The 24,807-nt window shown below is 45.8% G+C and overlaps 1 protein-coding gene across 2 annotated transcripts in view; it reads left to right on the plus strand.

Annotated features, from left to right (window-relative positions):
* Positions 1-5,816: 5,816 nt before the first annotated feature.
* Positions 5,817-24,807, plus strand: part of RFX2 (regulatory factor X2) — a 120,159-nt gene continuing 101,168 nt past the window's right edge. For both annotated transcript variants that reach the window (XM_023186739.2, XM_023186741.2), the window contains exon 1: positions 5,817-6,076. The gene's annotated coding sequence lies outside the window, so the exon portion shown is untranslated. The remainder of the gene's footprint in view (positions 6,077-24,807) is intronic.

A 24,807-nucleotide genomic window follows, 5' to 3' on the forward strand; every position in this document is an offset into this window, starting at 1 on the left:
TCTTTAGTAACATAGGTGTCTGACAGTTATATATTTCCCTCTGCATTAGTTGCCTCCACAAATCTTGGTAGGTTGTGTTTTTATTTTATTTTTCTCAATGTGTTTTTCTTTTCTTTTCTTTTTTTAAATGGAGTCTCACTCTGTTGTCCAGCTGGAGTGCAAAATGGTGTGATCTTGACTCACCATTCGCTGGAACCATTCGCTTCCCAGGTTCAAGCAATTCTCCTGCCTCAGCCTCCCCAGTAACTGGTATTACAGGCATGTGCCACCACACCCAGCTAATTTTTGTATTTTTATTAGAGATGGGGTTTCACCATGTTGGCCAGGTTGGTCTCAAACTCCTGACCTCAGGTGATCCACCTGCCTCAGCCTCCCAAAGTGCTGGGATTACAGGTGTGAGCCACTGTGCCAGGCCCTTAATGTATTTTCTAATTGCCCTCATGATTTCTTCTTTGAGATTGAAGAGTTTTACACATTTTAGATGGTTAAGAAATACATAAATACTATAGTAAATATGACACATTGCCATGAAAAAGCCCTGAAGTTTGCTTGAGGAAGTGGCTATTGAAGGACTGCAGCTTGTGAGTTACTGTGAAAAGGTAGAAACTCATCTGTAATCAGATGGAAAGTTGTAATGCCAGGTGTAGATAAATGTGGCTCATAATTCACAGGAAGCTGAGGTGGCTGGTAGATATTTCAGATGTGTGCTTGTGCATATTTTGTGCAGTCCTACACTATTTGGTCCAGACGGGTGCAGTTTTCTATTTACCTAGTGTTTCTTGCAGACAAAATTGTGCATAAGGAAGGCAAAATCCACATTATGCTCAAATTGTTTGCTATTATATCCACCACTTTGGGACTAATTCACATTTCAAAGACAAGCATTCTAGCAGAACGGAGCATACAAACCAGCTCCAAGGCACCTCCTGTCGCAGCCTGAAACGTTATCCCTCACTCCCCACATCTAGTCCACTAGAGTGTACTTCCAAGTGTACCCTCAGTCCACTCACTCATGTCCACCTCCACTACCAGGTCCCTAAACCAAGCCACCATACTTTCCCACCCAGGAGAAGTGGGACAGACTCCTAGGTTCTCTCTCTGTCCCTTTTGTCTCCTACAATCTATTCCCCATGAGGTGGCTCAACTGAGCTTTTATTTTTATTTTTATTTTCATTTCTATTTTTTGAGATGGAGTCTCTCTGTTGCCCAGTCAGGGGTGCAGTGGTGCAATATCGGCTCACTGCACCCTCTACCTCCTGGGTTCAAGCTACTCTCCTGCCTCAGTCTCCAGAGTAGCTGAGACTACAGGTGTCTGCCACCACGCGCAGCTCATTTTTGGATTTTTAGTAGAGACCGGGTTTCACCGTGATGGCCAGGCTGACAAGTAATCCACCCGCCTTGGCCTCCCAAAGTGCTGGGATTACAGTCATGAGCCACTGTGCCTGGCCTCAACCTAGCTTTTGAAATTATAGTTTAGGCTACGCATGGTGGTTCGTCCCTGTAGCCCCAGTACTCTGGGATGCCAAGGAAGGAGGATCATTGGAGGTCAGGAGTTCAAGACCCTTTCTCTACAAAAAAAAAAAAAAAAAAAAAAAAAATCTTGTATTTAACTAGCCTTGGTGGCACATGCTGAGGTGGGAGAATCCCTTGAACCCCAGAGTCCGAGGACGCAGTGAGCTATGATTGTGTCACTTCACTCCACCCTGGGCAATAAGAGTCTCTTAAAAAAATTAATTAATTAATTGACAAAACAAAATAAAATCACAGATCGGATTACATTCCACCCACTCCCCGCCCCCCACCTGCCCCTGCACACCCCCCGGCTTAAAATCCGCCATGGGGGCTGGGCGTGGTGGCTCACGCCTGTAATCCCAACACTTTGGGAGGCCGAGGGGGCTGGATCACTTGAAGTCAAGAGTTTGAGACCAGCCTGACCAACGTGGTGAAACCCCACGTCGACTAAAAATACAAAAACTAGCTGGGCGTGGTGGCGGCACCTGTAATCCCAGCTACTTGGGAGGCTGAGGCAGGAGAGAATCACTTGAATCCAGGAGGTGGAGGCTGTGGTGAGCCGAGATGGTGCCACTGCACTCCAGCCTGGGCGATAGGCGACTCCACCATTTAAAAAAAAGAGAGAAAAAATTTAAAAAAGAAAATGCTTTGGAATTAGATATAGGTGGTGGTTGCACAACATTGTGAATGTACTAAATGCCATTGAACTATTTCCTTTTAAAATGGCTCATTTTATGGTATGTTAATTTCACCTTAATTAAAAAAAAAATGTGTGGCACAAAAGCAGGAATCATAAGAAGTTGCCACTTTTTGGCTTGTCTTTTGCTACTCTGTGCTTGTTTTTTGAGCTAACTGGGGCCACAGTTTCCACGTCTGGCCAGGGCTGGAAGCGGGAAGAGGTCTAGCTTAGCTAAAAGGGTCAACCAGCAGTCCCAGGACTTGCTCTCCAAGGTTACAACTTGAGATCACACCACTGCACTCCAGCCTGGACTGCAGAGCGAGACTCCATCTCAAAAACAAACAACAGGAAAAACAACAGCAACAACAACAAACCCTCCATTGGTTTCCCAGTGTGATCATGACTTCTTCCCTATGGCCTCCAATAAAATGACTGCCATCATATCATCCCCTGACTCACTCGCCCCACCCACTCACTGCTCTTCCCCTTTCACTTGGCTCCAGCTATGCCCAAGGACCTCCTTTCTGTTTCTTCCACATCAGCTTTCACCCCCGGGATTTTGAATTCCAAACTATTTTCCTCTGTTCCTCGTTACTCCAACGTTGCCTCAAATGTCAGCTCCTTAGAGAGACTCAGGGTGACCAGCTCTTCCCGCTTTGGGGATTTCCCGGTTTTAGCACTGAAATTCCCATATCCTGGGAAACCCCTCAGTCTTGGGCCAAGCAGGATTGTTGGACGTCCCAGGGAGATCATCTCTGATTGCTCTCTCTAGGATAAGCCCCACCCACCCACTTCTCCCACCAAGCCACTACTGTATCACTTTTCCTATGGGCATGGGAATTTTATCTATTTTATTTACACTTGTGTCCTAGCACCTAGCAAATAGTAGGCTCTATCTATCTATCTATCTATCTATCTATCTATCTATCTATCTATCTATCTACCTACCTATCATCATATACGCTATATATAATATATATATATATATGAGACAGATTCTTGCTCTGTCTACCAAACTGGAGTTCAGTGGCACAGTCATAGCTCATCGCAGCCTAGAACTCCTGGGCTCAAGCGATCCTCCCACCTCAGCCTCCTGAGCAACTGGAACTATAGGGGTGCACTGCTGTGCCTGGCTAATTTATTTTATTTTTATAGAGATAAGGTCTCACTATGTTGCCCAGGCTGGTCTTGAACCCCTGGTCTCAAACAATCCTCCTGCTGAGTCCCTGCACTTGGACCTCAATAAATATTTTTGACTAAATTAATAATTGAATGAAAGGGACTGATTACTGTAGACCGCTTAATTTTAAGATTCTGTCGCATGGCCAGGCGCAGTGGCTCCTGCCTGTAATCCCAGCACTTTGGGAGGCTGAGGCAGGTGGATCACTTGAGATCAGGAGTTTGAGACCAGCCTGGCCAACGTGGTGAAACCTTGTCTCTACTAAAAATACAGAAATTAGCCGGGCGTGATGGCAGGCACCTGTAATCCCAGCTACTGGGGAGACTGAAACAGGAGAATCGCTTGAACTCGGGAGGCGGAAGTCGCAGTGAGCCGAGATCGTGCCTCTGCACTCCAGCCTGGGCAACAAGGACTTTGTCTCAAAAAAAAAAAAAAAAGAAAGAGATGATGAAATCAATTTAGCAAATCACTATCAACATTTTAATTAAAATGAAACAGAACAGGAAATATCAGAGTGCATTAAAGTATCATTTCATGGTACTTTAGTTACAGTATCATTTGTTTTAGTTACAGTATCATTTGTTTCAGTTATAGATGTTTGTGTGGACCGAGCCCCTAGGTAAAATGTATTTCCTGCTGTATGCTGTGGTCAAAAATGTTTGAAAACCACCCGTCTAGTGATCAAGAGCGTGCACTATGGCACTAGACTAGTAGGGTTCCGATCCCTCACAAGCTGTTTTGACACTGGGCAAATTCACTTTCTTTGCGGGCCTCAGTTTCCTGATCTGAAAAATGGGGATAGGCTGCGCATGGTGGCTCATGCCTGTATTTCCAGCATTTTGAGAGTCCAAGACCAGCAGATCACTTGAGGCCAGGAGTTCAAGGCCAGCCTGGCCAGCATGGTGAAACCCCCGTCTCTACTAAAAATACAAAAATTAGCTGAGCATGGTGGCAGGCGCCTGTAGTCCCAGCTACTCCGGAGGCTGAGGCAGAAGAATCGCTTGAACCCTGGAGACGGAGGTTGCAGTGAGCCAAGATCGCACCACCGCACTCCAGTCTGGGTGACGGAGCGAGACTGTCTCAAAAAAAAAAAAAAAGAAAAGAAAAGAAAAGAAAAACAAAACAAAACAAACAAAAACGGGGATAATGCCTAGCATCTTTCTAAAGATGTGATTGTAAGATTTAATGAATTTGCATATTTAAAGAAATGTTGGCCGGGCGTGGTGGCTCACACCTGTAATCCCAGCATTCTGGGAGGCTGAGGTGGGCCGATAACGAGGTCAGGAGATGGAGACCATCCTGGCTAACACGGTGAAACCCCATCTCTACTAAAAACTACAAAAAATTAGCCGAGCGTGGTGGCCGGCGCCTGTAGTCCCAGCTACTCGGGAGGCTGAGGCAGGAGAATGGCGTGAACCCGAGAGGCGGAGTTTGCAGTGAGCCGGGATCGTGCCACCGCGCTCTAGCCTGGGCGACAGAACGAGACTCCGTCTCAAAAAAACTAAATAAATAAAAATTAAAAATTAAAAAATTAAAAAATGCTTAGATCACTTTCTGGCACATAACAATTTAATCAGTGCTCACTAGTGGCGCTGAAGCCTAATCCCCTGCCTTTTCTCAGTACAAGTTGTTTTCTCCTATTGTTCCAGCCCCTTGTCTCGAACAACTATATGTTTACTTCGTGTTTGTTATCAATGTTACCTCGCCAGAATAAAAGCTCTATGAGAGTCTGTTTCTGTTCTACTCATAGTTGAATTTACCAGCTTGAGAGGAGGGTTGGTGAGTTTTGGCAAACCTTTTCTGTAAAGGACCGTATAGTAAATATCTTAGGCTTTGCGTGGGACATGCCGTCTTTGCCCAACTACTCCACCCCTCCAAGCTGTTCAAGGAAATGGGCGTGGCTATGTTCCAATAAAGCTTTATTTACAAACCCAAGCAGGCAGAATTTGACCCGCAGTTTGCCAATCTTTAAACTAGTTCAAAATACTGGACCCACTACAATAAAAGAGGGTCTCCTGTCAGGTTCAGACCCCACAAAAGCTCCTTTTGATAGTTTCTTTTAACTATGTAAAACTATATATATATTTAAATTTTCAGCTGGGGGTCCGTGAAAAACAGGCCGCGAGCCAGAGTTTACTGACCACTAATCAGACTGTCCCGACATGTCCCACATTCCTCCTGTGGGGTAAACGAAGTCCGTTGGGTCCCCTAAAACTAGGCTTTCCCAAAACGCGCCACCAACTCCCGGCCCCGCGCGCGCCTCCGGTTTACCAACCCACTGAGCCCAGCGCGCCTCCCGCCAAGACCCGCCTCCCCTTCGCGGCGATTGGCCGACTCTCGCCCTCTTTTTCACTGGGGAACGCCTCCTCCTTCTGACAGACTCTGCAGACAGCCAATGGAACGCCACAGGGTCTCGCGCCCCGCCCTCTTCGGGCCCGTTGGAGTCGCGCGTGGGCGGGCCGTTATGAAGGTGGGGCGCGGAGCCTGGTAACCGTTGCCGGTAACAACGCCCCGCCCCGTCGGGCGGACGGGCTGCGCCAGGCTGGCTGGCGGCGGGAGCTGGAGGAGGAGCGGCCGCCGCCGCCACCGCCGCCGCCATAGAGACTGTAGCCGTGGAGACTGTTACTTACCAACGGGGACCAACACGCAGCAGCCGCTGCCGCCGCCGCGGGAGCCGCTGCCCGAACTCCCGGCCCGAACTCCAGGTGACCGATGCGACCGCCCCGGGCCCAGCCCGGCCGGGGAGTATGGGGGGCGGCGGAGACCTCGCTCGGGGAGCCGGGGGAGCGGGCAGCACGTCCCCGCCGCTCACCCCAAACGTCCGGGGGGTGCGGCCGCGGGACCCGCCTCCGCCACCCCGTCCCGCGCGCGCGGCAGAGTTTGGGGGGGACCCTGGCGACGCCTCCACTTTCCTTATTGACCGAACGCGGGGGAGGTGCGGTGCCGTCGCCTCACTTTTTACAAAACTTCCTGAGGTTGGGGCGTCCGGGGACCCCTTTCTCACGCTTACCTTCAAACTCGCTGAGTTGGGGACGCCCCGGGAACGTCTCTCAAACTTCTCAAACTCCTTGAATTGGGGACGCTTGGGGACCCTCTTCTCACTTTAACCCCCAGATATCTTGAGTTGGGGGCACCCGAGGACCCCTCTTTTACTCATACCCGCGAATTTTCTGAATTGGGGGCGCCAGGGGACCCTCTTCTCACGGATACTCTCCAGATCTCTGAGTTGGGGGCGCCCAGGGACACCTCTTTTACTCATATCCTCAAACTCCCTGAATTGGGGCACCTGGGGCCCTCTTCTTTACTCCCCAAACCTCCGAAATTGGGGTGACCCTAGAGCCTTTCTGTCACTCGTAGTTGCAAACTCCTTGCCTCGAGAGGACCTCGAAGACTCCCTTCTCATTTTTACCCCAAATTCCTAGATTTGACTTGTCCCGGGGACCCCCTTTTTAATGGACTCCCAGACATACTGAATTTGGGGGCACCCCTGGAACGCTTGTCTCATTCCTTAACTAAAAGCGGGTGCGTCTGCCCTGGAGAGAACCCCTCTTGCCCTTCTCACCTTTTCACCCCAAATTCTGGCGTTCAGGGCTCCTCTCTCTGACACCTCCTCCCCTTCTCCCTGTGACCCCATATTCCTGAGTTTGGGGGTTCGTGCGTCCGCCAGTCTTTCCACGTCCCCCCAAGAAGCCCCTCCGCACGTCCGCAGCTCTCCTCTTAGACTGATCTGGAAGGGAGAAAAGTTTCACCAAAGCGAGTGAAACTTTTTCTTTTTTTTAATTTATTTATTTTCTTAAAGAACCTAAACTGCTCGGGGCATTTTCTCCGAGGTTGTGCGAGTGCGTGTGTGTGTTTGTGGATTTAAACTCCACCCCCTGCCCCCCCCCCCCAGCGCGGTCGCGGGCGCACACGCACTCACACACACACACACACACACACGCACTCACACACACCACACACACTCACACCCCAAATGCTCGTTGCTTTCTTTTTCCCTCCCTCGGAGAAGCCACCGCGCTCCCTCGCCACCAGCCTCCCGCTCCGTTCCTTCTGGTTTTCCTCGCTGCTCCGCTGGGAAAGTTGGGTTTTCCGATCCTAGTGTCTATTTCAAGGGCCCCCCGAGGGCCCCAAGCGCCCGGGCTATTCTGGCGGCTGCCGGCGCGGTTCATCTTCCTATTTTAACCTCCTGGTTGTGCGGCAAGAATGGGGAAGGGAGAGGGCAGGATGAGCGCAGGACCCAGGGCGGGCTGCCTTACCCCCCCCCCCCCCCCCCCCGCCCAAGGCTTTATTCCTACTTTGGGATGTTGTTAGCATTGCGCCTCCCTGCAATTATTTTCCTGCTTTGTACCATAAATGACCAGCGCAGGCTTCGATGAGTTCTTTTCCCTCTCAGTCAGCTTCATCTCTGCAGGTCCAAGGTATCAAACCTCGTACAAGCTTCATTCTCTGTTTCAACTAAGGGTTCCCCAACAAAGTAACAGTAATAATAATAATGACACAAAACAACAACAAAGACTTTTTTAAAAAAAGTTTGCCTGTACATATTGTTGACGTGTATTTTATCTTTTTACATCATGCCCCGAAACATTGTTTGCTTATGGAAAGATCCTTACCTCCCGTCCTTCTCTGGATAAGGAGGAGGGGGCATCTGTGCTTTCTCCTGCTCCAGTTTAAAGACTTGAACTGACTGTAAAATAACCTTAGAAATGGCAACTCACCTACTCTGACTAGAGAAGTAAGAGTTTATGGTACCCTCCCCTAGGAAAATAATTTAAGTTCTTGAATGACTAGGGCTTCTTCATCAACAGGTTTAGTACAGAAGGCAACTTATAATGTATGATGGGAAAGATCACTGGTTCTGTGACTGTGTGACAGTTCAACGGACTTGGGTCGGGAACGAGTTCTGAAATAGTTTGCCCCTGCAGGAAAAGCAATACTGAATTATTTTAGTTTTTTAAGTTCATTCTTACAAACCACTGAATCTGAGAAGAGACAGACAGTTATTACCTCAATAACAGGGCAAGTTCTTTGAAATCACTTGATCTTTGTTTTCTGCATGAAGGGCATGCATTACCTTAATGTATGTGTGATGTGTATTTAAATATAACAATATCATATAATGTATATGTGATGTATGTTTAAATAGAGATACTCATCTTTTAACATTGTTTATTATTGAAGTACTGTCAAGGATGGTTCTGTTCACCAGAAATGCAGATACTGGGGAATTGTTTCTCTGGGTCTTATTCCTTAGATCTAATTGTTTAGTTTTACATTAACATTATAATCAATAAAAATATTAAATTGGCTTAACTTTAATATTATAATCGAGTCAAAATTTTAAATGCACCTGTAGATTTTTTTTTTTTTTTGAGACAGAGTCTCACTCTGTTACCCAGACTGGAGTACAGTGGCAAGATCTCGGCTCACCACAACATCCACCTCCCAGGCTCAAGAGATTCACCTGTCTCAGCCTCCCAAATATCTGGGATTACAGGTGTGCGCCCCTGCACCCAGCTCATTTTTGTATTTTTAGTAGGGACAGGGCTTCACTATGTTGGCCAGGCTAGTCTCGAACTCCTGACCTGAAATGATCCACCCGCCTTGGCCTCCCAAAATGCTGGGATTACAGGCGTGAGCCACCCGTTTTCGGCCCCTGCACCTGTGGATTTTTATAGTAGCTAATGATTGTTTTGGTCATGAAATTCTGGGGCCAGAAGGAACCACATCTTATATATTTGTTTCTAAAGTTGACAGCTATTTATTAAGTATTTAAATATTTTAAAAATATATATTGAAATATTAAAACGTATATATATTTAAATATGATAAAATCTAAATATAATATAAATATATTTTAATTATAAAAGAAATATATTTAAATATTTACAAACATTTAAACAGTATGCCCCCATACATACACACTTACTTGTAAAATATGAAACTTCGGAAAAACAAAGGGAAGTTCTCATCTTGCTTGTCAGGACACTCACTAAACTACAGGGGAGGAGAATGTGAGTCTGTGGGCCTGTCTCTGAAACTGCAGGTGCAGGGCACTCCCGCTAAACATAGCTGTATTTCTGGACTGAACTATATGAATATTCACCCGAAGTGGGGAAGAGAAGGACCATAAGTAACCCCATGTCAATTCAGGCCAGCTTTTGTCACCAAGTGAGTCCAGGCCAAATTTACAAAAAAACTTCCATTTTCAGAGTTTCCTGGATTTCAGTATTGTTGTAAGGGGTTGTGGGCTTATGTATTTTTAAAAAAGATATTTTGACTCCCGCTCTAGAATGTAAATGGCGATGAGCTCCTCTGCTGGTCGTGTTCTCATGCTCTCTCATGTAGACATATGCCTGGCATAGTGAAAGCTCTTATTTCAATGGATGGATGGATGGATAGATGGATGGATGGGTGGATGGGTGGATGGGTGGATGAGTGGGTGGGTGGATGGATGGATGGATGGATGGATGGATGGATGGATGGGCAGGCCAATGGAATATACGCTGGGAATTAGAGAGAAAACTGAAAACCACCTACTTGCTTCTTGGAAACTCTAAGGTCAGCAAAGGAATCCTCATAGGAAAAAAATATAGGGGAAGACCTGGAATGAAGGGGGTGAAAGGGATAAGGGTAGGTGAAGGAGGAGTGGGAAAAGGTCCAGAGAGAGGCCCTAACAGGTCTAGAGGGAACTGGAGCCTGGGAAGCTCCAAACTGGGTTAGGATTCTAAACTCTTCTCTGCAGAAAACATCTATCCAGCTGCCTGCTGGGCACATCCAGGTGGATTCTGATAGGCACCTTAAACTTAAGGTGGCCAAGCTGAGCCTGTCATAGTCCCCCCAGACCTACTATTCCCAAAGTATCCCCCAAACTCCTTAGTAAGTATCAACTCACTTCTCCCCATTACTCAGGCCAAACCTTGGGATTGTCCTTGACTCCTCTCTCCCAAGCCATCAGCACATCCTGTTGACTCCACCTTCAGTAGTTACCCAGAACCTGACCATGCCTCGCCACCTCCATTGCCAGCCCCTCTGGTCCAAGCCACCAGCATCTAGCCCAGATGATTCCACCACTGGCGCTCGGCAGTCTCTCCTCAGCCCAGCAGCCAGACAGGGCCTGTTCACCCTAGGGGAGGGGGTGTCATGTTAAGCTCTACTTCATATCCCTCAGCTCGAAACCCTCCGATGGCTCCCATCTCATCTGGAGCAAAAGCCAGAGTCACCCCTAACTCCATTCCCCACCAAGCCTAATACCTCTTTCACCTCATCGCCAACCTAGATGCCTTCCCCTCACTGTACTTCCACCCTGCTGGCCTCCGGAAGCTCCTTCCAGCTCTGCCTGGAAAGCTCTTTGCCCAGGTATTTGGAGGGCTGGCTCCCTGACTTTCTTCAGGCCTTTTCTCAAATGTCACCAGGTTACCCACTTGAGAATGGGTGCTCTCAGCCTCCTCCCCTGCTTTCTCTTGTCTCAGCATTTATTCCTATCTAACACACCATAAGTTATACATATTTATTTTATTATCACTGTCCTCTTGTTAGAATGTCAGCTCAGTAAGGGCAGGAACTTCTGTTTTATTAACTTCTTTTTTTTTTTTTCTTGAGACGGGGTCTTACTCTGTCACCAGGCTGGAGTGTAGTGGTGCAATCTTGGCTCACTGCAACCTCTGACACCTGGGTTCAAGTGATTCTCCTGCCTCAGCCTCCCGAGTAGCTGGATTATAGGCATGTGCCACCACACTCAGCTAATTTTTGTATTTTTAGTAGAGACGGGGTTTCACCATGTTGGCCAAGATAGTCACGATCTCCTGACCTCGTGATCCACCCACCTCGGCCTCCCAAAGTGCTGGGATTACAGGCATGAGCTGTTTTATTAACTTCTATATCCCCAGGGCTGAGAATAATTTTGGTGCTGAGTAGGCAATTGAGAAATATTTGTGAAATGAATAAACAAATGGTTTCCTTGACACTTATGGGGAAAGCATATGTAGAAATGAAGAGCTGGGAGCTGCACTGGGTGTGGTGGCTCACACCTGCAATCCCAGCTACCTGGGAGGCTAGGGCAGGAGGATCGCTTGAGCCCAGGAGTTTTGAGACCAGCCTGGGCAACATAGTGAGACCATGCCCTTAAAAAAAATTGTTTTTAGTTAAGAATTGCTCATAGGCACCTTAAGCTCATATTGCCATCTCTGAGTCAGTAGAACTCAAATTGGATGAATCTGGATGAACGGGGGCAGGGCAAAGAGGAAAGGAAAAGTTGCAGGTCATAGTGCTGGATGTTGTAGACCAGGGCTTTGGGGCACAGCAGGGAAGGGGTTAAATTGTGGCGCCACCATTTATTAGCTTAGTGGCTCTGGGGCAAGATTTGACATCTGTGAAATCGATAATAATAGCTCATGTGGTTGCTATATTAGAAATAATTTCTATAAGCTATTTAGCACAGGGGCTGGCATCTACTAGATGCTCAGAAAAAAGTGTTATTACTATTATTATTAGGATGAAGCAAATAAGTAGTAAGTGGCCTGGGATGATCAGTTTTTTATGTGGTTTCCTGACCAGTACCAAAGGCTAAGGAGGCATTTAGTAAATACATCTTGCTTGATTGAGTGATCGGGCCCCATGCTGTCTGTTTTAAGGTAGGAAATCCCCCTTAAATTAACCTGGAAACTCATGGGTACTAATGTGTCCCTCTGCAAACACAAGTGCTTCGTAAGAACAAAAACAACACGAAAAGTTGTTGGAGTCCTACATCTTGACTGTGGCACAGGCCCCTCTGAAATGACTCCCCAGACGTCACATTTGTGATGGGTTTTGGGGAGTGGCCAGCTCTACAGATGAGAACATTTTAAAACTGGTTTCCCTTCTCTGTTATCACTGGCTCTTGGATGCCAACACGGTCGGAGTCTGGAAATGAGCCACTTGGAGCTGAGGACTGGCCTGGTCTTCGTGCCAGGACTTGAGTTGGGCCCTTAGGAGCAGACAGCCTGGCCTTGCTGCACCTCAGTTGTTTTTTCCTGAAAGTGCATTCCTGTTTTATGATACATAATGTCTTGCGTGTTTGAAAACCCTGTTGTATGCCCTGGCAGTTCCTTATTCTTATTTTTAATGTTTGTGAATTTCATGACTTTCTAAAAAATACAGTTGACTTGCCACTGCCTGTAGATGATACATAAAGCAGATAGATTTTAAATGCTGTCAGTCCATTTACACCTGCTACAGTCCATGTTTCAAAGTGGAGAAAAAGCTGAAAAGCCATTAAAAATATGTAGAATTTATATGTAATGGTCCGATATAGTGATTATTTGTCATTTTTTATATAATGAAGCCCAGATGTGCTATATATGGTAAGCCTATTTCTACTAAGATCTCTGCAGTTATTTTGGACATGTGTGCATGTGTTTGTGTGTATGTTTGAGACTGGGGGGTGGGTAATTCATAATAAGAAACTTCAAAAAAAAAAAAGAGATGAAATCTCGCTCTGTTGTCCAGGCTGGAGTGCAGCCTCAAACCCCTAGGCTCAAGCAATCCTCCTGTCTCAGCCTCCCAAGCAGCTGAGATTATAGATGTGAACCACTGTGCCTGGCCATAAGAGGCTTCTTATATTTGAACTTGGCTGAAAAATTGAACAGTAGAGACAAAAAAGCAAGGCTGTGTGATGTGGACTGGGCTCCTGGCATCCAGCAGTTTTTAAGGAGGCGACAGTTGAGCTGAGACTGAAATGAGGAGAGGGAACCAGCGCTGTGGGGTTCAGAAGGAAGAGCCTTCCAGGCAAGGGACAGCAGATGCAAAGGTCCTGCAGTTGTGTGGCTGATGCCTGGCGAGCAAAGCAAGGAGAGGCAGAAGAGGCAGGGGCAATCTGCAGGGCCTTGGAGGCCATGGGCAAAGTTTGGATGCTATTCTAAGTATAAACTGGATCATCAGTAGAGTACACGTCAGCCTGTAGCTGTCAGATCAAGGGTGTGCAATCATTTACCAAAAGACCTGCTTTTCAGACTCCTGACATTTGTTCATTATTCATTCATACATTCTTCATTCATTCATCCTCCATTCATTTATTCATTGCCTTCTTTGAGTAAAGTGCTATCCTACCCAGTTACAAAGACCAAAGACCAACAAGGAAGGGGAGTCAGTATCAAATAGGCTTTGCTGGGTGTTTCTACAGGGCACAGAAGGCAGACAAAATAGGGAGGCCAGCTATCCCTGGAGCTGAGGAAAGGTCTGAAAAGAGGGTGTGGATCTGAACTGTATCTTGAGAATGGTGTTCTGCAGGCAGCAGGTAGGGGAGAGGGGTGTGGCCATGTTTTCAGGACTGGGCAGTCCATGTTTTCATGTCTCCATGAATCTGATGACTATACCCCATGTAAGAGGAATCATAGAGTATTTGTGTTTCTGTGACTGGGTTTATTTCACTTTGTATAAGTCTTCAAAGCTTATCCATGCTGTAGCATGTGGCAGAATTTCCTTCTTTTTTAAGGCTAAAGAATATTCCATTGCATGGACATGCCACATTGTGTTTACGCATTCATCCATGGATGAGCACTTGGGTGGTTTCCACCTTACAGCTATTGTGAATCATGCTAAGCAGAGATCTCGAAGGGACTCTTAGGTGGGGGGAGAACCTGGACAGAGGCTCAAAAGGCAAAGGAGGAAATAACTTCAAGAACTGAGCACCATGAAGAGTGAGATCGAATGGCAAGCAGAAAGATTAGACTTGCACAAGTCCCATGAGAAAAAGGACTGGGTCCCCACAGAAAGGCAGAAGGCTTGACTCATGAGCGCCTGTCTCCTGGAAAACTGTTGAAATTATACCAATGATATAGAAGTCCATTCCTAATGCTGCAATAGCACTTAATTATACTTTTTTTTAAAAAATGCAAACTGTTTATCTTTTAGAAACTGTGCCATGTTTCCAAGGATACATTTCTGTCCAAAAGGTGATCGGTAGGGAAAGGCCTTAGAAGCAGTTTCCAAAAAAATTACCAGCCCACAAAAATGTATGCGGGCTCCACCCAGGCCAGTGGAAACCCAAAGAAAATAACACGGAGGCCTTTTTCCCACCTCTCCTGTCCTTCTCAGAATACATACAGACAGATGTAGCCTGCCTTGAGAAAAAATATATTTGGAATTCCAGACCCATTGAAAACAGACTAAAGGATATGCTTCTGATTTTAAAAGGAATTATTCATTTCTTGAAGAATTCATCCTACTAGGGATTTCGGTGAGGAGCTCACTGGGATCTCCATCCATTTATTTAGCAAATATCTGTGGGCCTGAAATATCAAACATCTGAGGAGCTTATAATTAGTTAAGTATTTACGTGTATTAATATCATCATGTGGACAGTTGAGAGGGGAGAAGGCACTAGACAAATTTAATTATTAGAAACCATTGGCAACTGATATTCAGACCCTACGTTAAAAACAGGATATATCTCAGGAGCAAATCTTTTGTGTAAATCCTGGTATTTTTACTGCAGATCCTTAAAATGACAGACGCGGGTGAGTAGAATTACTTGTGGAAATGGATATGATTCTATTAATTAATTCAATTAAATCAATATAATTCAATTAATTGCCAGCCTTAGTTCACACTGATGACTGTGCTTATCAGAGAGACTCAGCATGCAAAAGAAAAGACTCATCAATTTGCAGTTATTTAACGAACTGCAGGATGGTGGAGTCAGCAGCAGCGGCTGGGCCGCAACATGGCGCCTCCCACCTAGACTTCCGGTCCGGAAACTTCCACCTTCCTCCCATTTACATGGGCCTGCATGAGCCTACTTCTTCTTATACTTCCGTATTGTCTCCCTGCGGGTCCTTGCACAGACCTTGGGTTCCTTCGTCTCTGGATTCTTACTGATCTCCGTCTTCTCCCAGCCGCCTTGTCACGTCTCTCTGAGCTATGTCAGGAGGAACGGAAGGGCACTTTCTGACTACTTTGTTAGCCAAACGGACAAACTTCCCCCTCCCCTTTGTTGTAACCACACATTCAAGGCTTCTTTCAGTCCAGCCCCATCTCCCTTTTCGTTGCTTCCCTTTCACTACTCCAAATGACCTTGCCATACTTTAAACGGGTCTTGTACTTTCTTATCCCCTCTCTGGAATGTCATTTCTACTAAAGAAAATCCTATTCTTCCCTCAAGACCCTTCTCTAATCCCCTCTTGCCATGGAACCTTGAGATTTTCGTTGAGGAGTTAAGTTGGAAAATATAAACTAGAGCAGAGTCTCTACCATGGCACTATTGACATTTGGGGCCAGATTATTCTTGGTTGGGGAGACTGTTCTGTGCACTATAGGAGGTGGAGCAGCCTCCCAGGCCTCTACCTGCCAAAAGCACATTCCCCCTTCCCCAAGTGGTGACAACCAACTGTTTCCAGACATTGCCAGATGTCCTGAGGTGGGAGCTAGGGTGAACAGAATTGCCCCCCAGCTGGGGACTGCTGGACTAATCAACCAGAAGTGGCAAAGACTGCAGGCAAATTGCCTCAGCACTTAGATTTAGCATTGCAAGGCCTCTTTGACAGGTGGTAGTGATTTGTGCGTCTCATTTCCTATTCTTGATTGTGACAAGGTTCTGGAGGATGGAGACAGCTACTCCTGCCACAGTTCCCACAGGCCATTGTACATAGGGCTTCATATTTAACACGTGAGTGAATGACACACATAAGCCCGAGTGCTCTTCCGAACGGCAAGGCCTATATCAAGATGGTAAACCTACAGTTCTTAAAAAAAAAAAAAAAAAAAAAAAAAAATCACACAGCCCGTGCCTGAGATCCAATAACCTTCAAACTCCATGTTTTCGATTTGGTCTCAATTAACATTCCAGCTCTTTCAATATGTATTTTTCCTTTACCAAATTTCAAAAGAAATTTTAATCAAAGACCCCTACTGTTAATTAATTTCCCTTTTTACCCAGCCAAAATTGCAAATGAAGTTCTTTTTCCAGAAAGTTCGGGGAGCGGGGAGGGGTTTTATAACAGAGCTGCTGCTGGGTCTCATTGCTAGGAGCTGAGTACACAGTGGAGAATATGAAATCCCAAATTCTATGTCCCAGCCCATTGCAGTGGCTTGATTTGTCTCTTGTTTTGCTTTGGAACTTTTCAAAGATTTCACTCTGTTAAAAAGTCAATTTGGAACAAATATAGAGCTGTTATGTCTATTAGAATTGTTTCAGCAACGAAATGTGGCACTCAGCATTTGTTGAACCAATGAATTCTCCTTTTTGCTCTGAGGGAAAGCAAGGTTATAGGGCAAGTTGTATTTTAACCCTTAGCTTTTTTTTTTTTTTGTGGTTCAAACAATTAGTGAAAGATTTGAAAGCTCCAGACACTTGGGGTCACCCCAAAAAGTCAGCCCTGGGCCATGAGCAGTGGCAGAGGAAGCAGTTATAGAGAATTAACAGGGTTACATAAAATTTACTCACTTTGTAGGCAAATATTTCTAACCTTGGCTCCCTTTCTTAAAGATCTATTTCCCCAGCTTTGTTCCCCAACTCAAAAGCATTTCCCAACACATGGATCTGCTACCACTGGATCTGCCAAAGCAGAATCCTCTTTTTTTTCCAGTTCTTTTTTAGGCCTTCCCAGTAGGCTGAGGAGAAAGTCTCTCGTGGGTGTCAAGGTATCTGTAACCCCTCTGTAACACTCCTGACCTCTCATGTTTAATAAAGAACAGATTTCAAAACTCGAGAGCTGAGTGTTAAAGAAAAATAGTAAATGGTAGTATTGGTGGTCCTGGAAGGTGCTAACACCAACAAAGAGACACTGCCTCAAGATCATTGCCCAGGTGGCTCTGATGAACTTGGATGAAAACGCATCTCACTGAAGTCTCTCTTTATCTTGCGGCCTCTTTATAGGTGTTATTATCAGCCAAGCACTCACTGCACTGCCTCGGTGCAGGGAGAGCCCCCATTTCTCAAGTTCCCACAATAGAGCCCCACATTTCTAGTTAGACCAGTAACAGTTCTCATCAGGAAGAGAGGTCATTTTTCATGCAAGTCAAAATATAAGCCACTTAGAGAGGCTGGGATAAACTTCATGGGTAGCAAAGTTCTTTTATTGTTTCCAAATAGATACTCTGAAATAATTATACGTTTATTTGTCTGGTTACAAAGCTCTTAGATGAAATAACGTATGACATCATTTATCAAGTCATTTGCCTTCTCTGATCTATATAAGAATGTTCAATGCTTTGTGATAACATTTTTGATTCTCATATAAGAAAAGAAGAAAGAGGGTTTTTCAAGAACAGCAGAGCATGGTATGTTGGCCACAGAATCAAGCAAATGGGCAGAAAAGCAGCCCTCAGTAAGGAGTAGCCAGACGTTAAAAGTAGTGCCTGTTAGATCAACAAGGTTATGTTTTAAAAATAAAGGGAACCTGGCACAGTGGCTCATGCCTGTAATCCCAACATTTTTGGAGGCTGAGGTGGAGGATAGCTTGAGGCCAGGAATTCAAGACCAGCCTGGGCACCATAATAAGACTCTGTCTACACACAAAAAAAGTTTAAATTAGCTGGGCCTGGTGGTGCACACTTGTAGTCTCAGCTACTCGGGAGGCTGAGGTGGAAGGATCACTTGAGCACAGGAGTTGAGCATAGGAGTTGGAGGCTGCAGTGAGCCGTGTTTGCACCGCTGCACTCCAGCGTGGGTGAGAGGGTGAGACCTGTCTCTAAAATAATAATAATAATTAATAATAATAAAAAAGGGTTGCCATGATATTACCTGTGGGTACCTACTATGTGCCTGGTGCATTACATGTATTACTTCTAATCCTTGTAAATGCCCAGTGGAATTGGAATGATGATCATGCCCAGTGGAATTGGAATGATGATCATGCCCAGTGGAATTGGAATGATGATCATGCCCAGTGGAATTGGAATGATGATCATGCCCTCAGAAGGGTAAAGATATCTTCATGCATGTCTCAGTCCTTTGGGCAGGTAGCTGAGGAATATTTCCTGCAGCTAAACTCCACTCAATTTGCCTTTCTCCTTAGTTGCTTCCCCTCTTTGTTGCTTCACAAAGGGTTGGACCCCAGGGTCTAGGAAGAAAGGCAAGGCCCAAGTGAAAGAGAGATGTGTGGGTCCCAACCTGGGCAACCTGCTCTTGCCAGAAACCCGAGTAGCCTGGACCACTCGTTCTTCCTCGCCAGGGTCTAGTCCAAGGCTATAGATGGAGCTGTCTCCTCTGTTGCCCAGTGTTGAAGGGTAGGGGTCACCTCATCTTCTCCCCACTCTCCTTCACCCCCACTAACCCACTGCCCTCTTTTCTACTCACTACTTCCTATAGATCCCACCACCCAAACTGGTCTTGTATTGATTTTTCCCTTTCTATTTCTGATTATACTGTTCCAATTCAGACCCTCTCATTCAGGATTGTTCAAGTAAACTTCCGATTTCTTACCTTAGGTGAAGGATATAGCATGGGTCCTCTTGTTCTGTGTTCTTCCAAATCTGGTGCTTCCAGCTGCCCTCAACAATGGCCTTAAGATGGTGGGGGACCCTGGGAGGGGGAGACCACCTGATATTGTGAAACATCATGGAATACCAGGAGTGCACTGAATTAAATCATGTGAACTCATAATATTTTATTCATGCAACATGATTAAATTATAAGAAACGAGAGTGTGTGCAGTATCAACTGTGAGCATACATTCTTTAAAACTGCTGTTGGCTGGGCACGGTGGCTCATGCTTGTAATCCCAGCATTTTGGGAGGCCAAGGCGGGCGGATCACAAGGTTAGGAGATCGAGACCATCCTGGCTAACATGATGAAACCCCGTCTGTACTGAAAATACAAAAAAAATAGCCGAGCATGGTGGCGGGCGCCTGTAGTCCCAGCTACTCAGGAGGCTGAGGCAGGAGAATGGTGTGAAACCAGGAGGCGGAGCTTGCAGTGAGCCGAGATCATGCTACTGCACTCCAGCCTGGGCTACAGAGGCAGACTCAGTCTCAAAAAAACAAACAAACAAAAAACTGCTGTTGATGGGGAGAGACGGACTGGTGCAGGGCTTCCCAATAATGTGAAACCTGCAGGGTATGACATTATTTTTTGTTTTGTTGTTTGCTACTCTTCATTAGCAGATAAGAGGAAACGTCTACCAAAGGTTTAAGAAATATTGATAGGGAAAATGTTTTAAATTCGAGGAACCTAGCCAATAAATATTTCTGTAGATTGGCACAAGTGCCATTATTTTATTTGAGCAGTGCCTTTATTTTATTTGAGCAAAGAAAGCCCACAGGATGTTTTAGTATTCCAGGGAAGTGGGGATCAGCAAACATTCTCTATAAAGGGCTAGATAGTAAATGTTTTAGCTTTTGCGGCCCAGATGGTCACTATCTCCACTACTCAGCTCTCCCGACGGAGCTTGAAAGCAGATGTAGACAACATGTGAGAGCCTGGGCATGGCCATGTGCCAATCAAACTTTATTTATGGATGCTGAAATGTGAATTGCATGTAATTTTCATGCATTGCAAAATATTTTGATTTTGATTTTTTTCTAACCACTTCAAAATGTAAAAGCCATTCTTGGCTCATGGGCCATACACGAACAGGCTAGCGGCTGGGCCAGATTTGGGTGGTAGGTGGTACTTTGCTGAGTCCTGCCCCTATGGTGGAGTCCAGGGGCTCTGACTCGCATTCGTAGACTTTCTCCCAGTGGTCCATCTTATTTCCCCCTTTATTCCCCGAGCTCCAACCAGCTTGGTCTCTTGACCCCTTCCCTGCCCCACACACCCTCCCCTTGTCTACACCTTTGCCTGATTTTCCACACCCCACCTCCAGCAGGGTCCAGGATGGGATGCTGCCCAGACTCCCCTGCCCCGCTGTTTATGGTACCCTGTTCCATCTGGAGTCTGCACCTATCACCTTTTGCCACGTAAGGAATTATCTTTGTACGTCTCCTTTTCTTTCTCACCCCATCCACGCAAAACCCTTGAGGATAGAGGCCATGTCTACTGTATTTGTGGGATACCACATAGAGTAATTATTTGTCAAGATTACATGAGTTCTTACTAGATAGAGATCACATCTACCTCTAAAAATCATTTTGCTTTCTAGTAAAATAGGATCTCTTAAGATACTTGTGAATTCTTAAACTTACCCTAAGATGATTTATTCTAAGGGTCTTCTAGATCATTACCGGCCAATATAGAAACATAACACAAGCTACGTGTGAAATTTGCAATTTTCTAGTAGCCGCATTTTATTTATTTATTTTTGTTTTTATTTATTTATTTTTTTGAGACGGAGTCTCGCTTTGTGGCCCAGGCTGGAGTGCAGTGGTGCGATCTCGGCTCACTGCAAGCTCCGCCTCCTGGGTTCACGCCATTCTCCTGCCTCAGCCTCCCAAGTAGCTGGGACTACAGGTGCCCAGCCACCACGGCTAATATTTTGTAATTTCTAGTAGAGACGGGGTTTCACCGTGTTAGCCAGGATGGTTTCGATCTCCTGACCTTGCGATCTGCCTGTCTCAGCCTCCCAAAGTGCTGGGATTACAGGCATGAGCCACCGCGCCCGGCTCAGTAGCTGCATTTTAAAAAGTAAAAAGAGACAAGTGAAAGTAATTTAATAATACATTTCATCCAATGAACTGTATTGAAAATATTCATTTCAATATATAATCTATAGGAAAAATTATTGTTGAGATATTTCAGGTTCTTTTTTGTGTGCTAAGTCTTAGAAATCTTAGTTCAGACCAGCCCCATTTCAGGTGCTTGGCAGCCACGTGTGACCCGGGCTTCTATACCGACTGCACAGGTAAAGGTGTTAAAGTCAAGGCAGGCACAAGTTTTACGTCAACTCTTCCTTTTAAAAGGCGACCACTGTATTGGCTACTTACTGGCTTGCAGATACTCCATAGCTGTGAAAACATAAGGTCACTCGCAAAGTCTGAGTGGTGTGGGTCCACCTGACCTCAGTGTTGTCCATTTTCTAAAGTGACCATCGCTGGACTTTGTGACACAGGTGGTGCCCTCCAAGCCACCTGAGTGATCTGTCCCCAGAATTCCCTAGTGACCATTTCAGGACTTTGGGATCCTGTGTGTAGTCCCCATAATTCTGCTTCTCTTTTACATTATAAAAATCTTACCTTTTCATCATAAAAAAAAAAAAAATCCAAATCGTACAAAAGAAAAAAAGAGCCTCTAGTTGCTTCTTCCTCTCTCCTCTGCCCCTCCCACCACTAAGAAAAGTTTGGTGTGGATGCTTTCACATATTTCGCAGGCCTATAAAATATACACACAAATTTTTTAGTATTTTTTGCATTGAGATGTAATTCACATGCCATAGAATTCATCCTCTTAATGTGTACAATTTAATGGCTTTTAGTATATTCACAAGGTTATGCAGCCATTGCCATCACCTAATTCCAGAGTCATCACCCCAAAAAGACACCCTATCCCCATTAAGCAGTCACTCCCCACCTCCCTTCCCCAGCCCCTGGCAGCCACTAAGCCACTTTCTGTCTTTGTGGATTTGCCTGTTCTGGAAAGTTCATGAAAATGGAATCATATAGTAAGTAGCCTTTTGTGACTGGTTGTTTTTAGTATGATGTTCTCAAGGTTCATTCACCTTGTACCATGTGTTGGTGCTTCATTGCTTTTCACGACTGGACTAAGACTTTTTTTTTTTTTTTTGCAAAGAAAAGATATTATTTTGCTCACTTTTCTGCAGCCTGCTCTTTTACCTAATATTTAGTCTGTATCTTTCCTTATCACTCACTATTTGTGTTTGTGCTTCATTCTTTCTACTAACGGTCTGATATTTCCACTCCTGTCCTAAGTACTTACTTAGCCTTTTATTTTATTTTATTTTATTTTGTTTTGTTTTTTTGAGACAGAGTCTTGCTCTGTCATCCAGGTTGGAGTGCAATGGCACAATCCAGGCTCACTGCAACCTCTGCCTCCTGGGTTCAAGCAATTCTTGTACCTCAGCCTCCCGAGTAGCTGGGATTACAGGCACATGCCACCATGCCCGGCTAATTTTTTGTATTTTAGTAGAGATGGGGTTTCACCATGTAGTCCAGGCTGGCCTCGAACTCCTGAGCTCAGGCAATCTGCCCCCCTCAACCTCTCCAAGTGCTAGGACTGCAGGCATGAACCATCGCCCCCAGCCTTAGTTATTTATTCATAGGCATTTTGGTTATACCTTCCACTTTACTGCCAATGCTGCAATATATTTGTGTACACGTGTGAGATGTTTGCACAGTCGCGGGAGGGAAATTGCTGAGCCCCGCGGACTTCCTCCCCTTGGCCTTAGCTTGCCGCCACTTACATCTGCACTCCATTGCTACTATAAAGGTGACTTTCCACTTTTGTCCTCTCCTGAAACTGCACTGCCTCCAGCAGGACCAGAGCCACCTCCTCACCTCCCGACACCACAGGGCCTTTTTTACCACATGCCTGTCCGTTGTCCTAAGTCCGTCCCACTCCTTGCCTCTCAGGCCAGCACAAACTCTTTACCTTCTTAACATTTCAGAGTAGCAGGTCCCAGACCCTTTGACAGCCTCGTGAAAACTTGTGTCTCCACCCTCCAGGAGAATGCACACTGAACTCAACCACAGTGTTCCGTGGGCCACTGAGGAGGTGCTCAGACCGCCGCAGCCTCTCCCTCCCCGGGCCCCTCTTCTGGAAGGTGTTCCCTGTCAGCTTGGCTCTGCCTGTCCTACAGCCCACGTGTGACTGACTCAGCCTCATTCTGTCACCGTGAGCTGCGCCCATGCTGGCGTGTGCCTCTCGGGGAGGCCTGACTGCTGGGCTGGTTTGCACAGCCACAAGCTCATGCTTGTCGCCCTTGACTCCTGCGCGGACTGGAGCCTAGCAACGGTGTGCCCCCCCCACCCCACCCCCCGCGAATTCCCTCCGGACGTGCGGCTGTAAACTCTGCTACCTTTATTCTCCAACAGAGCACTCATTCTGCCGCCTTCTCAGCGGAAGACCTTCCTTCCAGCAGCCCAGGATGCAGCCTGCGGGGCCACCCTCCGTCCCGAGCTGCTTTCTTGGGTCATTGACCCCCTGCTGCCATGGCCCAGGTTTAGGGACTTGAGCCCCTGCTCTCTCCAGCCCGAGGAGGGAACTCAGTTGTGCAGCCACTAGATCCTGTTCTTGAACCTCTTTCTTGCTGTTATAGTTGGCTTCTTATTATGGTACAAATTCTTTCTCTTTATGTAAACAATTTAAAACCAGAATTCCTGTGACCTAATCCTCGATAAAGTTGTTCATTCTTAATCTGAGCTTTTCTCCCATTTTAAATTCAGTGAATCATAGTTTTCTAACATCCTAGATTTCTGAGACACCAACCTCCACAGTTTTCCTCCCCCCACCCCCGAATGTAGAATCTTCTAGAAACTCCCTGCTCCTTTATTCTCCAGGGTTAATGTTCACTGAGAGCTTGGCCCAGAAAGTCTACAATTCTCTGACTCCCAAACTGGGACATAGTCTCATTTCAGATTCCTGATTGTAGAATGCCTACCTCCCGCAGTTCATTCCTCATTCAGTCCCTCGGCTTATTCTGTTGACGGGACTCATGTAAACACGTTTTGCTGCTTAGACTCAGCGTTTCTGAAACAGACTTCCCCACACCTACTTCTCTCCCGTCACTCGAGATTTTCACAAACAGTCTCTTAGGGATCATGTTGAACAGATATTTTTGTTTGTTACTGAATTTTATTTCTGAAAATGTTCAAATTGTACTTTGTAAGTTCTTGTGCCTAATTTCTCATAATTATGAGAATATTGCATTTTACTTCTCCTGAGGTGAGGAATGCAGGAATGCTTTTAGTCTCTATGTCATCGTTTCTCTTCATGGCTGGCATTTGCCAGCACTCAACGTCATCTTCTTTTTTCAATTGTGGTAAAATTCACATACAATTCACCTTTTTTTTTTTTTTTTTTTTTTTTTTAATCCAGATAGGGTCTTGTTCTGTCGCCCAGGCTGCAGTGCGGTGGTGAGATCATGGCTTACTGTAGCCTCCACCTCCTGGGCTGGGACAATAGGTGCACGCCACCATGCCTGGCTAATTTTTTGTAGAGACAGGGTCTCACTATGTTGCCCACGCTGGTCTCAAACTCCTGGATTCAAGCAGTCCCCAGCCTCAGCCTCAGCTGGGTTTACAGGCATGCGCCACCGCACACCACACCCAGCCCAAAATTTACCATTTTAACCACTTTAAAGTGGTTTTCATTTGGTGGATTTTAGGATTTTCACAGTGTTGTGAAGCCATCATCACTCTCTAATTCCAGAACATTTCTGTCACCATGAAAAGAAATTCCATACCTATTAGAAGTCGATCACAGCCCCCCACTCCCCAGCCCCTGGCAAACACCAGTCTGCTTCTCGTCTATGTGGGTTTTCCTATTCTGAATATTTCCTATAAATAGAATCATACAATATGTGACCTTTTTCATGACTGGCTTCTTTCACTTGTGTGTATATAAATA

This window comes from Piliocolobus tephrosceles, chromosome 21 (assembly GCF_002776525.5).
Source record: "Piliocolobus tephrosceles isolate RC106 chromosome 21, ASM277652v3, whole genome shotgun sequence".
Taxonomy (NCBI): domain Eukaryota; kingdom Metazoa; phylum Chordata; class Mammalia; order Primates; family Cercopithecidae; genus Piliocolobus; species Piliocolobus tephrosceles.